This window comes from Xenopus tropicalis, chromosome 1 (assembly GCF_000004195.4).
Source record: "Xenopus tropicalis strain Nigerian chromosome 1, UCB_Xtro_10.0, whole genome shotgun sequence".
In the NCBI taxonomy this organism is placed as follows: Eukaryota; Metazoa; Chordata; class Amphibia; order Anura; family Pipidae; genus Xenopus; species Xenopus tropicalis.
This window is the reverse complement of record NC_030677.2, coordinates 130,405,848-130,422,161: the sequence shown is the minus strand read 5'-3', so window position 1 is coordinate 130,422,161 and position 16,314 is coordinate 130,405,848. Positions and strand designations below refer to the sequence as shown.

At 38.9% G+C, this 16,314-nt stretch overlaps 1 protein-coding gene across 1 annotated transcript in view; it reads left to right on the top strand.

The window, feature by feature from the left end:
- Window positions 1-9,740: 9,740 nt before the first annotated feature.
- Window positions 9,741-16,314, top strand: part of cemip2 (cell migration inducing hyaluronidase 2) — a 112,892-nt gene continuing 106,318 nt past the window's right edge. Inside the window, exon 1 of the mRNA XM_012971706.3 lies at window positions 9,741-9,781. The gene's annotated coding sequence lies outside the window, so the exon portion shown is untranslated. The remainder of the gene's footprint in view (window positions 9,782-16,314) is intronic.

Sequence of the window (16,314 nt, the reverse complement as noted above, 5' to 3'; positions counted from 1 at the left end):
GAATTTTTCTGGCCAACGCGGTAGAGGGCCGATAATGGAAGCCAGTTTGACAACTCCCCCTTTTTAAACCACACCCACTCAAAACCACATCCATGTTATCACAAGAGCTTTTAAGACTATACCCACATTAATGGTGGTAGTGCAGCAAAACCCCAAATGGTTGGTGCTTACTGTAGGGATATCACCCTTCATTAATATGTGAAAGAGTTATATTATGCCATATTAAGACATACCATTAAATCCATATGCCTCCTCTTCCCCTGTGGATAGCACAGCAACCCCCAGCACATAATTACACATCTTAGGGACCATATAATGACTATTTTCAAATGCTATAAAACTCCCAGAACAAACCCCTGCCAGGTTCACCTCCCACAGGCAGCATAGGGCAGGCAGAGTATGGCACACACAGGCAGGGCAGGGTAGGGCAGGCAGAGTATGGCACACACAGGAAACATAGGTCAGACAGAGTATGGGGGACACAGACAGCATAGAGTATGGCACATACTCTGCCTGCCCTACCCTGCCTATGTGTGCCATACTCTCTCTGCCCTACCCTGCCTGTGTGAGCGCCATACTCTGCCTGCCCTATTCTGCCTGTGTGTATGGCACACACAGACAGCATACACTGACACAATGCTGGCACTGCTCCTACAGTCTGTTTGAGGTGTGAACAGGTGAACAATGTGGGTGATTAGAGCCTGAGCCTGAGGTGTGAACAATGCAGGGGGTGAACAATGCAATGATTAAAAGGTGTGAACAGTGCAGCAGATTACATATTTAAACAATACAGGGGTATTACAGCCTGAATATGAGGTGTGAACCTTGCAGGAGGCCATTTAATCTCAGTACTGATACCATTTAAAACTTCCACAAAGGTAAATCATCAAAGCAGCCAGACAGGTGGGGGGGGCCCACACAGAGGGGGGTTGCGGGCCGCCAGTTGGACAGCCCTGGTCTAGAATGTCATTGTACAGTGTAGTTTTAAGCTTCAGCCATTTAAATATCAACTACAGGTATGGGACCCATTATGCAGAATGCTCAGACCAAGGGTATTCCGGATAAGGGGTCTTTCCGTAATTTGGATCTCGGTACCTTAAGTCTACTAAAAAATCAATAAAACATTAATTAAACCCAATAGGATTGTTTTGCATCCAATAAGCATTAATTATATCTTAGTTGGGATCAATTAAAAGGTTCTGTTTTATTTCTACATACAAAAAGGAAATCAGTTTTAAAATTCTGAATTATTTGATTAAAATGGAGTCTATGGGAGACAGGCATGCCGTAATTCGGAGCTTTCTGGATAACGGGTTTCCGGATAAGGGGTCCGATACCTGTATAAGTTTATTGATCGGTCATCTATTATCCCAGTCAGCTCAACCTATGTGGTTTCTGCTAGCACTGTGTATGTAGTGAGCAGAAAGTATCGTCTGTATTGATATATGTGAATCCCATTCTACATATGCACAGTTGTAGCTGGAGACAAACATCAGCAGTGATATTGCCCATAGTAACAAATCATGTCTTAGCTTTTACTTTCCAACTTGTAGGTGACCAATTAATTCTAATTGCTAATTGCCTCCCTATCTCCAACTACTCACTTTAGAGTCTTCATATTAAAGGGTAACTTAGATGTCAATGTGGCCCTTGCTTTATATACTGATATTGGCAACTTGAGCATGAAAATAAAAGGGTTTTTTTTCCCCCTATGATAAGGAAATCATTATGTGGTAACACTATAGGGCCAGGAGTACAGACAAATGATTACATAGATAATATGAAAGATAGGCATTATTAGGTTATATCATGTTAAAAGAAGCTTGGGAAAGCCCTGCAATAGGATTATCAATAATTTAATTTTTTTTTTTTGGCCTCACCCTCTTCTTCATTTAATATAAGCCTGTTTATATCTGCACTGTTTCAACATGTCATAATGATTCATCTTGTGATTAATCTGCCTGTACAGAGATGTTGTGCCATAAGCAATCCTAGAGGAATTAGGGTGGGAACTCTGTCAATAGCTGGTTTTAAGCACTTCCTTACATTAGAATAAATAGGTTAATCATTTATAGCTTTGTCCTTGGGAGCATATAATTAATGCAATAAATAAATCACCCATTGTAGTATATACTAGTGCTTAATGGCATACCATGGTTCACTTTTTTGGCTTACTGTAAGGGCTCTGGTACACGGGGAGATTAGTCGCCCGCGGCAAAACTCCCTGCTCGCGGGCGACTAATCTCCCCGAGTTGCCTTCCCCCTGCCATCCCACCGGCGAACATGTAAGTCGCCGGCGGGATGGCAGACGCGGCGGGGCGATTTCGGGCGATTTGCGCGAAATCGGGCCGCCGCGTCTGCCATCCCGCCAGCGACTTACATGTTCGCCGGTGGGATGGCAAGGGGAAGGCAACTCTGGGAGATTAGTCGCCCGCGAGCAGGGAGTTTTGCCGCGGGCGACTAATCTCCCCGTGTACCAGAGCCCTAAGGGGTCCCCAACCTTTTCCACAAGGGAGCAACACAAGCATTAAAAAAAAGTTCCAGGGGTGCCAAATAAGAACAATAATTGGCTAATTGGTAGCCCCTATGTGGACTGACAGAGGGCTGTGTTTGGAATTACACTGGGTTTTTATGCAACCAAAACCTTGCCTCCAAGCCAGGAATTTAAAACTAAGCACCTGCTTTGAGGCCAGTGGGAGCAACATCCAAGGGGTTGGTGAGCAACATGTAACTCACAAGCCACTATTTGGGGATCACTGCTGCAAGGTTAGAGGGGATGGTAGATTTATAGTACTATGTAGGTCACTTTAATGGTAGAATCAAAAAAACAGAACCCAGGGTTATTAACACAACACTCTTGGCACCAGGAATGATGACAGAGCATAATGTGGATCAGCATGAGGGTCCTGCTTACATGGTAGCAAAGTTACACATACTGTATAAACACATGAGGGGTCATTTATGACTGCAAGTGCAGTAGTGCATTAGACCCCATTTATAAAAGATAACTGAGTCAAAATGGACTCGTCACACTGCCACCTCCTGACCAGCTTTAGGGTTTCCTTCTTGCCCAGTGTCGTTAGGTGCAATATTTTTGCATTCTGCCGATTTAGCCTTAAAAGTAGATTTTGCTCGGGTGCCTTCAACGGCGCCCAATCAAAATCTTTTAACCTGCCAGATGACGATGAGACGACTGATATCCACAACCTTTGCGATATCGGTCCTCGATCCACCATACACACACCAAATATCGTACAAAATGAGGTTTCTCATGCTAATATCAGTGCGTGTATGGCCAGCTTTACAGACTACTGCTGCACAAATATGGCAGCCCCCTGATATGGCAACAATTATAAATAACATTTTAATAGCTAATGTTATGATAGATGGATTTAATTTCAGTATCTAAGGTATTCTTTAGCTTAGCGAGGTCTCTGAGAAAGTGCGCTGTCACGAAAAGCGTAAGACCTCAAGCTGTTTTTTAGATGTGCAAATAAAGGTTGATCGATTTTAATACTAACAGCTTTTTATGCTGACCTGGAGGGCACTGCCAATGTGTGAAATTGTGTGACGATTCTTTAGCTTAGCAACCAGACAGTAATTTAAACGAGAGACTGAAATGTGAATAGAAGAGGGACTGAATATAAAGATAATGAATAAAAAGTAACAATAATAATAAAGCTGTAAGATCAAATAGCAATAGTTTTTTGGCTGCCAGGGTCAGTGACCCCCCATTTGAAAGCTGGAAAGATGTACAATAATAATAATAATAATAAAAAAAAACAATAAAAATATAATTGAGAACAATTTGCATTTTCTGGTCAGCTGTGGGAAAGCAAACTTCTGATTGATTGCTATGGGTTACAAGATGTGGGCAAAATTAAGACCTTTTATTACATTACCCTGGTAGTATGATGTAGTTATATTTTGTGGTGTTTGAATCTGGCTTTTTGTTCAGCATCTCTATACCATTCTATCTTCTGAAATCAGCAGATATCGGTTTGCTGGGGTCCAGTGTACCCTAGTTACTGGACAGTGGTTTGAAGGAAAGTCTGGAAGATAAATAGGAGAGAAAAAAACCATCAATAACAACAAAGTAACTACAAAAATGAAACACTGTTAATAGTTATATTAAAGACTTTAATTACCTTGTTATTTAACATGGAAATGAGGTATAATATTTAATTGTTGTCATTAGAGGCCATTCAAGTGCTAAAGGCATCATATATATATAGCTATACATATGACACATCATTTATTGTTATGAAAATTCCATATATATAATAAAACAAATGAATTAATAAAGCTCCCTAGGTAAATACAGTCATGCTACTGGATGCAGTGTAAACAGGAGATACTATCTACATTGCAATAAACTAAGGAAAGGGATGCACTGATAAACACTGGCTTCCTGTTCATATCCATTGGTATTGGAATTTCCTTCATTGAGTCAGTAGCACATCCTTACTTCATTTCTCGTACAATGTTTGTTGCAGCATCACATGATGAATGATCGCTGTTATATTATTACTAATGAATCATTTTTCCCATGATTCAGCTGCATCCCAAATCTACCTGATTCTGACTGGAGCCATCACATAGAAAGGATTCACTGCACAAAGAACAATGAACATGGCAGCTCCAATCTTTCCTGTCAGCTGGGACAGACAAGATTGTGGTGTTTGCATAGTTTTTATTGTCTGCCCACTTCAAATATTTCAGTTGTTTATAGGTTTGTTGCTTTAGTGGTTTTAATAAAAACTTCAACCATACATACTTCAAACATATTTGCAAACATAACACCTCAAATAAATGTCTACAATTTGTTTTAAAAATGAATTTGCCTCAACCACCCCTCCCACCCCCCTGAGGCCTGCCACTATCAGCTCAAACCACATTGCTAAATTGATTGAAATATGATACATTAATGCTAAAGCTACTAAGCATTTACCAGTGCCTTTTGCAAAGCAGCAGTTCCAGTTGATACATAAATTGATACATTGCTCAGCAGCAGCCCCCTACTGAGCATGCTCTGGAGCTTTACAACTCTCTCATACTCACAAAGCAACTAATACAATTGATACCTTAGTTCAGGGGTGCCCAGACTTTGTCACCCTGTGATCTACTCTTGCCACCTGACCTCCGTCATGAGATCTACCACAGTTAAAATTGTGCAATGTCTATCATTTGGCGTAATAAGCAAGAAAAATTATCAATCGATGTTTAACAAATACACATAGCAATATATAAATGCATTGCCAAATTCACATTTAATGCCCACATAACATTATTCAAGTGCCAAATTCAAGTTTAATATGAAAGGATTGAAGTAGTTTTTACTTCCCTACTTTGTGGCCCACTTTGTAGTCAGCACACAGAAACATATATAAAGTGGGAACAAATATATACAGTGGCCCGGTGAGGACAAACTTCTATACTGGGATGAAACTACAAAGACGGATGGCTTGAGCAGCTGCACTCAAAAGCTTTAGTATGCTGGGGGGAAAAAAAGAAGTGGCGGGATGTCACCCCCTGCATTCCACCTCGAGGTCTACCAGTTACTTTAAAGTGATCTACTAGTAGACCACAATCTACCTTTTGGGCACCCCTGCCTTAGTTGAAGGGGTTTCTGCTGAGCAATGTATCTAGTCTATGTATCAAATTATAACACCTCAAAAGATCAACAACCTAACATTTAGGGGCACATTTACTAATCCTCGAACGTCCGAAAAGCGTCTGTAATGAGTTTTTTTCGTAATGATCGGTATTTTACGATTTTTTCGTAAATTGTCACGACTTTTTCGTAGCGTTACGACTTGCCGTCGCGCCGAGTACGAAAGTTTCGGATTCATTCAAGCTTCAGTATCGTGACTTTCCTTGGGCCAGGTTGGAGCTGCAGAGTGCCATTGAGCCCTATGGGAGACTTTCCTTGGGCCAGGTTGGAGCTGCAGAGTGCCATTGAGCCCTATGGGAGACTTTCCTTGGGCCAGGTTGGAGCTGCAGAGTGCCATTGAGCCCTATGGGAGACTTTCCTTGGGCCAGGTTGGAGCTGCAGAGTGCCATTGAGCCCTATGGGAGACTTTCCTTGGGCCAGGTTGGAGCTGCAGAGTGCCATTGAGCCCTATGGGAGACTTTCCTTGGGCCAGGTTGGAGCTGCAGAGTGCCATTGAGCCCTATGGGAGACTTTCCTTGGGCCAGGTTGGAGCTGCAGAGTGCCATTGAGCCCTATGGGAGACTTTCCTTGGGCCAGGTTGGAGCTGCAGAGTGCCATTGAGCCCTATGGGAGACTTTCCTTGGGCCAGGTTGGAGCTGCAGAGTGCAATTGAGTCCTATGGGAGGCTTCCAAAATCATGCAAAGTCTGAAAGTTTTGCCCGCCGTTTACGAGCGCTCAATACGAAAAAGTCGCAACAATATGAGCAAATCGTAACGGCTACGAAAAAGTCGCGACAATATACGAGCAAATCGTAACGGCTACGAAAAAGTCACGACAATTCGCGCAAGTCATATCGGCTACGAAAAAGTTGCGACAATTAATGAAAAAGTCGTAACGGCGACAAAAAAATCGCAAAAAATACGAAAAAGTCACAAAATGTTCGTTTCCAATCCGAATTTTTCCCATTCGGATTCGTGGATTAGTAAATGTGCCCCTTAGAGTTTATTTAAATGGCAGGAAATTGAAACCAGTTAAAGGGGTTGTTCATCTTTAAATTAATTTTCACTATGTTGTAGAGATTGCTATTCTAAAACAATTTGCAATTGGTCTTTATTTTTTTTATTTGTGCTTTTATAATTATTTAGCTTTATATTTAGCAACCCTCCAGTTTAGAATTTTAGCAGCTATATGGCAGCTATATGGTTGCTAGGATCTAAAAAAAACCCTAGCAACGAGGCAGTGGTTCAAATGAGAAACTGAAGTATGAATATGAGTGTGTCTGAATAGAAAGATAAGAAGTAAAAAAAAAACAATAACAGTTACTGAGTCTGAATAAGGAGCTTTGAGCTTTGGTTTAGTTTCCCGCTCAATAGACTGCTTGTCAGAGTTCAGACTGGCAGCACACCAAGCTCCCAACAAATGTGTGAATCTGTCTGCAAATCTCAGAAGGGGCGATTCAATCATCTTGAGATATCATTTTCATTTTTTTTCTTAATTGATGATAATTGAATTTGACTAACCTTTATTTTAATGAGCCAAGCCAGGCATACAAAGCTGTGTCTGAGTACTAGGTCAGAACCTCTGTGGCCTGCATTACAGAGAGATCTTTCAAAAGCAAAAAAAAAAAAAAAACATTAACAGCATTTTGGAAAGAAGGCTATTTCTCACCAACAATAGCTGTTTTTATTAGAATTGTCACCTCACTATTTTCACAGAATGTTTCATCTATGCGTGCGTATGGTTCTGCAGATGTGAAACTAACTGGTAGCTGCACACTGAGCTGCACCTCGCCTGTATCTAGCACATATGTGTTTGTGCATTTTGAGTATTTTTGTACTCACTTGAACTAGTTTTTGCTAAACTAATAATAATTGTGCACATTATATATATATATATATATATATATAGTAGACATTTTCAAACACAGCTCTCTCAGGGATTTACACAATAAATAAAGTTAAATAAAAATGAGGTTTATTGAGTCCAACGTTTCAGTTCGCTGATGAAAGTTCCAGTAGGGAACTGAAACGTTGGACTCAATAAACCTCATTTTTATTTAACTTTATTTTTTGTGTAAATCCCAGAGAGTGCTGTCACTGTTTTTGAAAAAAAAAATATGTGTGTGTATGATACTTTTTACTTGTTTGGAAACCATCAAGGCCTTTTCTAGGTAAAATGTTGAAATCAATACAATATTCCTTTGGGGATGCTTTGTCATTATGTAATCCGTAGGAATGATATACGGTTCCCAGTGTTACCTTAACTTATTTACATCGCCCTAATTAATCATTAGAATCTTATTCTTATATAAGTTATCTAAGAAATGTATTTAATCAACCGAGACTATTATAGATATTTATATTTTCACTTATAAGGATAAGAGTCAACAAAACCAAGATTGCAAGAACAACAGAAGATGTCCTTGTAAGATCTTTGGAAATGTGGGGAACGAAACTTGGGAACAAAATATGGAAACGTGGAAAACATGGAAAAAAAGATTGGCAGCTATCGGGGATGAGGTCAGAACTAGTGGAGAAGCCAACAGCAATATGAGTTGGGGTGTAACTTACAGGATATAGGAAGACTATGATTATAGAATGAGATGAGATTCTGGGTGCTAAACGTGGCAGATATCTTTTGGAACTTATAGCTGCAGATTTGGCAGGATGGGATCACAATAAGACACAGGCAAGCAGTCTGGAAATACTGGAAGGGTACCATGAAGATGGTGGTAGTCAGATATTAAAGATAAAAGTAAGCTAGCCCAGGGTTTAATACATTTTTGGACTGCAGTATGTCCAACACCAATTATATGGGGAAACATAATCCTCCGACAAACTTGTGCTGCATCCTGAATGATAGACACCACTACATGACTACTAAAAATATGGAAAGGGTGGTTATCCCAGAGTAAATTAAATAAGGTGAAAATACACTGCAAATTCAAGCTGCCAATTTGGTCCCTGCAGGCCAAGTTGGCATCTTATCTGCCCGTGTACAGGCCCTCTCTGATGGCCTCCCCAATAGAAATCTGGCTAAATATTGCCCATATATCTCTTCCCTTGGTTTCACTCATTTCCAATGGTTTTAAAATGATTTAAGCAGCATCTATCTGGCTGTTTACATTCCGTGCACTACTGGTTCTGACTGAAACACAGTTGCAAGCTGGATTACCAAACTCAATAAAGAGACCTGGAGCAGAACAGAGTCCTGCTGCATAGTTTTAAGAGTCAGTTCCAGAGAACTGACATGGATAAACAAACACTGCTTTCAATAAATGACATATACAGTATACAACCCTGAAGTGTTCACATTAATGTACATTTGAAAGTTTCTAAGAATTATATTTTCTTTCAACATGTAGTAAATTTGTTTTTGGGTGTAGTACCCCTTTAAATATTTTATATAATAATACAAAAGAATAACAACTGCAGGAACAGCATGCAACTTTTGTGCCCTGTATACAGATAAGCAACTCTTTCCGGAGCAGATACTGCCCTATCATTCTGATCTCAGTAGTGACAGCAAAGCAGAAGACAACTTTAATAATATTTACAGTCTGGAAATGTCATTTCTGCTCTTCACTTCTTTGTGTTTCCATGTCAGTTCCTGTTTTTGTAGTTGACATATACACAGGCCAAAAGCCATCTTGCATGCAATCTGAACCTCAAAGATTTTCCTGCAAACGAGTGCAGTAGAAGTCACTGCTCAGGGTGAGGTTTGCTGGGAGCACGAGCCTTGTATTAAAGCCATATATCTGCTGTAAGAGGAGTGTGCTGGTTATGTTACTGTCATCAGTTCCCAAACAGATAAGCACCCATTCCAGAATCAATTACTCACCCAGAGTCACATTCTGACATCAGAATGCATCCTTCATGTCTATTTTAAGCTAAAGGGATACGACCCACAGTTATTGGTGTAATAATTATTTATGTCCTTTCAATTCCTGTTTGTGTCATTTAGAAAAATACAGGCCAAAAGCTATCGTCCTCCCAATCTGCAAAATGATAATTCTTTTCCTGGAAAGGTTCATATAAAGTCTGCTTTCTCTACCCTGCAGAGCTAGTTACTCTAGCAGCATTCTTCGAAATACTGTGGGAAAAGTATTTTCTTGACATTCCTGAAGGGTAAGTCCTATATGTTTCCTCATTCTGTTACATCATTATTATATAAGGTATAAATCAGCCCTGCTATCATACGCTACCCAGGAATAAGTCATGTTCCAAGCAAATTATTTTATTGTATTATGGCTTGGTGTATTCTCTGTATTTTGTGGACAGGCAACATAGTTGAGGACTGTCTAACCGGATGCTGATAAACATGCCTCTTCAATTCCTAGCCTCCCAACAGGATTTGTTGATTTCTATATACACATACATGCTAGGTAACATCAGCCAATTAATGAACAGAGTTCCTTCCTACACCAAGACTTTAGCCACGCATTTAGCTCCCTAAGCTACCGTTGTCTCCCTAAACTTGCACGTAGCACCAGCAAAACTTTTTTTGGCCTTTACATTGACTAAATCCCTGAACTCACTCTTTAAAGGAACAGTAACACTAAAAAATAAAAATAAAATGTTTTAAAATAATTAAAATATAATGTACTGTTGCCCTGCACTGGTAAAAGTTGTGTGTTTGCTTCAGAAAGACTACTGTAGTTAATAGAAATTGCTGTTGTGTAGCCATGGGGGCAGCCATTTAAATTGAAAAAAGGAGAAAAGGCACAGGTTACATAAGAAGATAACAGATAACTGTGTAGAATACAATGGGAATCTATGCTACTTATCTGTTATCTGCTTAATAACCTGTGCCTTTTCTCCTTTTTTCAATTTAAATGGCTGCCCCCATGGCTACACAGCAGGGTATTTATATAAACTGTAGTAGTGTTTATGAAGCAAACACATAACTTTTACCAGTGCAGGGCAATAATAAATAATATATTAATTATTTTTATACACTTTAATTTTTTGGTGTTACTGTTTCTTTAAGTTCCTCCGCCTACCATTCATTTTGTCATTCGTACCAATATGTACCAAGACAGCTGGGTCATGCCCAGCCCCTCCCAATAATTTGTCAACCCAATCAACCACATGCCGAACCCTGGCACATAGGAAGACAGCAAACTGTTCGGTTGTAGTTATACGATCGACTGATTACCCTGTCCACTTTCCTAATGATTGAATCCCCTATACAATCTGTTTAGGCCTAGCTCTGCTCTCCTCCCCACCACTACTAGAGAAACTGGTCTCCTGGCTGTTTAGAAAGATCAGCCTCATCTAGAACCGCCAGTCCAGAGTTCACGCTCCCATCTTCTTCACACAATCTGGCAAATCTGTTGGGATGCACAAACCCTGGTGTAGCCTCCCTCTTCCTTTTTCCTTTTTTTATGTTTTTAAAGTGTGGGGGGAGACTGTAGTTTCAGGAGGGCACTCACACAAACACTGCTACACATGTAAAGGATTCAACCTTTTAAAAGTTGCAAGATGCAAGGAATACTGACACAAGAGTCCTTCAACAAGTATTATATCGGTATTTCAGACTATAGTTGGGACCATTGCCAAAGTGTTGATGTAAAACTGTTAATGCACCTTTTTTATATAAAGAAGAGTTATGTTCACATCTTTTTTAATATCAATAATTTAAATACACCTCCTCCCATCTATAGTGTATAGGTGGCATACTATGTATTAATAGAGTTCTAATTTATCTGCCTATACTGTATGCTGGCAAGCAGAGAAAAATCTCAGCTGTTTCTATGTAGCACAATATATAGGCCAGCTTATGCCATTTGATGCTCATGCATGAAAATCTTTCCTTGCTTCAGTTGTTTGAATACTGAAATTCATTCAGGTGGATTTGCCCTGTCGTGTGTTTATGCAAAGACTAAGGGGCTGATTTACTAATCCACGAATCCGAATCCCGAATGGGAAAAAATCGGATTGGAAACAAACATTTTGCGACTTTTTCGTAGCCGTTCCGACTTGCGCGAATTGACGCGACTTTTGCATAGCCATTATGACTTTCGTGAATTGTCGCGACTTTTGCATAGCCATTATGACTTTTGTGAATTGTTGCGACTTTTGCATAGCCATTACGACTTTCGCGAATTGTCGCAATTTTTTCGTATTGAGCGCTCGAAAAATTTGTGACAATTCGCGAAAAATTCGCAAAATACCGATCAGTACGAAAAAACCGCATTCGGACGCTTTTCGGACGTTCATGGATTAGTAAATGTGCCCCTAAGAGTGCTTTAAGCAATATTTTTCATTGTCTGATAAAGCCAAGTTGTATACAAATGGAACGAACGTTCAACCACAGCTATGTATAGAGAGGCGCTGTATGTACTATAGCTCATTATAAAAAACTGTTATAGCAACATGTTATAGCAACAACAGTATATGGCAGCATTATTATACCGGGAATAATCTAGTCCATAAAAAAGAAGTCACAGATGAGTCCACATTAAGGCACATTAGCAAAGTTCTTATACACAAGTCTTGAAAGGCGGTGTCTCATGTTTTAATGTAGTAGGTACAATATTTCATATAGTAAACGCATTTAAATATGAAATGACAAGTGACTGGTTATAACTAGTGATAACAAACCTCTGTAAGGTTATAGTTAGCGTATTCATGGCTCTATGTAGAAAACAATTATATTTTATTATACTGTAAGCATACATTACACAGACTTTCCATAGCTCACCCTTTATAGGGTAGAATGTGCACACACCATATAACAAGCAAAAGTTTTTTTTTGTATGAGTGTTTATATGATTGTATAGCTGGTCTGCAAACTGTGTTTGAACCATGGTAAAGCTTGGCAGATGCGTTACTTTAATTTTATAGGCTCTGATGACATTTTGGAAAACATGAACCTGGTAATATTGCAGATATCACCTCTAACATAATGCCAGAAAGACCACGTAATAAATTATTAAAGGGACAGGTGACAAGTCTTTTTCTCTCCATTTATATCCTTTGCAGTACAGGATAGAACATTGCAGTGTTGTGAGTTAGATACCATTGCTTTGGATTGATGATTAGGCAGATATTTCTTCTAGAAGGAAACACATTTTGATGACAAGGTTTGCATGGCTGAGTGCTAACCCATACATTTCTATAGATTATTTAATTTTCATTTTGCTGGCGTTATATGATTAAATGACTATGATCATGACAGAACTTTCATATGAATCAGCACTATTTGATAATTTACATACTGCAGGACTCATTTATGAATAGACCCCATGAAACTAACTATTTATTTTACTGGGATCACAATATTGCCCAACATGCCATCTGTGTTTGTTACGAGTTGCTGCCCTGTGCCACATGTAAATTAGGCATGGGTATAGATGCTAGGGGCAAGGTATTCCAATCCACTTACCAGTTTTAATAAAGGCAAGTTGCTTGGATGCACTAATGGCAATGATTGCATTTAAATTAATGCAGCTAGTTCCATCCTTCTAGACCTTGTTTTTTTTTTTACATGACCTGCTAAACTTTTTCAAGAGGCAGAGCAGAGAATTTCCTGGCTGGCAGTAGAGGAAGCAGTGGAAACCCTGTTTTTACTTACAAGCTTTGACTGACTTTTGACTGAACAAATTGGTGCAGGTTTTGGTAGTCACATATTTTAATAGGCTTTATATGAGCTGTGACTTCTTTAATAATAGATATTCCTCGCTGGCCTTTAGATCATAGGGTTAAAAAACTGGGTGTTTTGTTTCCCCCTTGGGGGGGCTAAAGCACTGAAAACAGGGGCTCAGTGTAAAGGCAAGCTGAATGCCTGATTATCGCCTTTTTTAAAAAAATTGTACACTGCTTTCTGTATTGTAAATGACTCCTACTTTGTACAGAAACCTGTGGCTTACTTGGAAACAATTTACTATTGCACACAGGAATGACTTGTAGCACATACTAGTGAGACAGTATAAAGTAGCAAGAGTCCTCTACTTTCTGCCGGGCAGGCTTAAGGTGTAGGGTCAAAACAGTAAGAATATATGTACCCTTTGACAATAGTGTTACACACCAGTGCTAAATGGCAACAGCTGAGATATAGTATGACACATATATTTATATAATTATTTATTTAAAAAAATAGGGAGAGAAATATATAGGACAATAAGACATGTTCATTAAAATGTATAATGTACACATTCTACGCAGTAGAATTCTTAATGAATCAGATAAAAGTGAGTGTAGGACTGGCCAGACTGGGGATTACTTTGACACAGTTGGCCTGCTTAAATATATTGCAATACATGGACAAACAATCCATGTTTTGCTTAAAGGGGAGGGCATATCTTAATGTCCTATATATATTGATAATCTGTAAGTGCAGAGGATCTCTTGTTATATATATATACCAACAAAAAATGGGCCACTTCACACAGGAATTATCTAGAAATGTTGTAGTTTATTAGGTAACAAAAAACTGACGTTTCAGCTACTCCTGCAGCCTTTCTCAAAGTTTATTCTTGGTAGCTTAATGCACATGTCTTAATGTCCTATATATATTGATAATCTGTGAGTGCAGAGGACCTCTTGTTTTATATATATATATATGTATGTATGTATAACACAAACATATGTGTGCTTGTATACCATCTGGATGTTGCCAGTGGCAAGTACTGTACTGTATAATGCACTGTAAGTGTTTAATGCACTTATAAAATAGAGGTTTTTTTTTTCATTTTGCCAGACATTCAGGTGCCATCTATGCTTACTATTGCTTTTGTTTCCAGCAGAAAACATCTAATTCATGCAGTAATACAAGTATATACAAGTGAAATGAACATTGCCCTAGACCTATATGCTTACAAAGGCTATTTATTGTGTATGTGAGGGAAAAAGTTGCAATTCGATGCTTAATGCCACACATTATGTAGTTTACATAATTAAGAAGTACTGAATGTACAACCAGGAAATAATTACTCACAGTATTGGGAAACACTGTATATATATATACAAGGGCAGTAAGAAATTATAAAAAGGAAGCCCATGGTACTAAGAGCTTGACTGGTTATGGGGATCTGTAGGGCTCATTTACAAATGCAAGTGCAAGATTGTGTGCACTTAAACCCTATCTCCAAAGATACTTATGCCGGTTCAGCTTCCTTTGAAGAATTTGCAGCAAAGCAGGGAACCCAGATGCCAAGGAGCCCTAGAATTTGAATATGTGCCTTGACAATATGGTACTTACAACTGATCACACAACTGATTGGCATCTAGTGATCTGCATTTTAATGCTATTTTTCACAACACACATGGATGTAAAACCATGTTCTGGCATCACAACTTGGGTGCAATTTGCCAAGGCAAATACTAATTTCCCAGAGATAATGATGGACAGCCTTCCTTTATCTGTAACTGGGCAGTGCTTTAAAACTTCCCACAGTTCAGTTACTGTGCAATAATACGAAGTCAGTATCCATAAGCCTTTAGGCTAATGTCCCATGGGTAGATTGCTTGCGAGTTCCAGTGACAAGGGGATGTTCTTTTTTGCCATAAAACTACCAGTTTACCAGAGGCCATCCCTTTAGATTAGAGGAACAGAACTTGCATATGAAGCAGCGAACGTGTTTTTTCACGGTGAGGGCAGTGAGGTTGGGGAATGCCCTTCCTAGTGATGTTGTAATTGCAGATTCTCTTAATGCCTATAAGAGGGGCTTGGATGAGTTCTTGAACAAGCATAGTATCCAAGGCTATTGTGATACTAATATCTACAGTTAGTATTGATGTTGGTATATATGGTTTATGTATGTGATAGTATAGATAGGTAAGTATAGGTTGTGTGCTGAGTTTACTTGGAAGGGTTGAACTTGATGGACTCTTGTCTTTTTTCAACCCTATGTAACTATGCAACTATTTAAAATTGTCATTTGTTTTGTACTGCATGATATTTTTGCATCATAGCATAAAAATTGTTTTTACAAGAATAAATCAAATTCTTTCTCACACATTGTACTTTTGTAGCACTGGAAGGTCCCATAATGTAGGGTTAATGGCTTTAGCAGTGATTCCTCATCAGGCACTTCATGAAAGCAACACCAAACTGGGCCATTTTCTTTTTAAGGTGGAGAATAACCTCACATATACTGTAGCTGGCAGCTGACCAGGAATATGCCAGGCTTTTGGAAGTATTGCTCTCTACAACTGCCTGCTCACAGAATCATTATTTAGCTTCTTTTTCAAAGAATGGCCAGTAAACTCTTTAATTTAATCAGAAAAGGGCAAATAGTCCTTCCTGACTCCACAATCTAGCAGTCCCAGGATCAATATCCCAGAACTGAAATCGGTACATTTGATCATGCATATCCTGCTGTTCCTGCTGTAATATAATGTTTTTCAAAGTAGAAGATGCAACATGTTTTTCTCTAATCACAAGGCACTCTTTAGTGTCCTCTGACAATTTCTCTTACTTAATAAACCCCTTAATTGTTTTGTCTATCCCATTTATAGAACAATATGAGAAATCACCCCACTAACCTTTTTAACAAATGAAATTCTATTTTACTTCTTTGTATCCAGATTCCTATACTTATTTAATACAGGATGAACAATGTTCCCCTAAAATTCTATTCTTTATTATTATTCTTTAACAGCAGGTTTTGTTCTGAGAATTATTGCTGCATGCTGTTCATCTTGTCAGTGCAAAC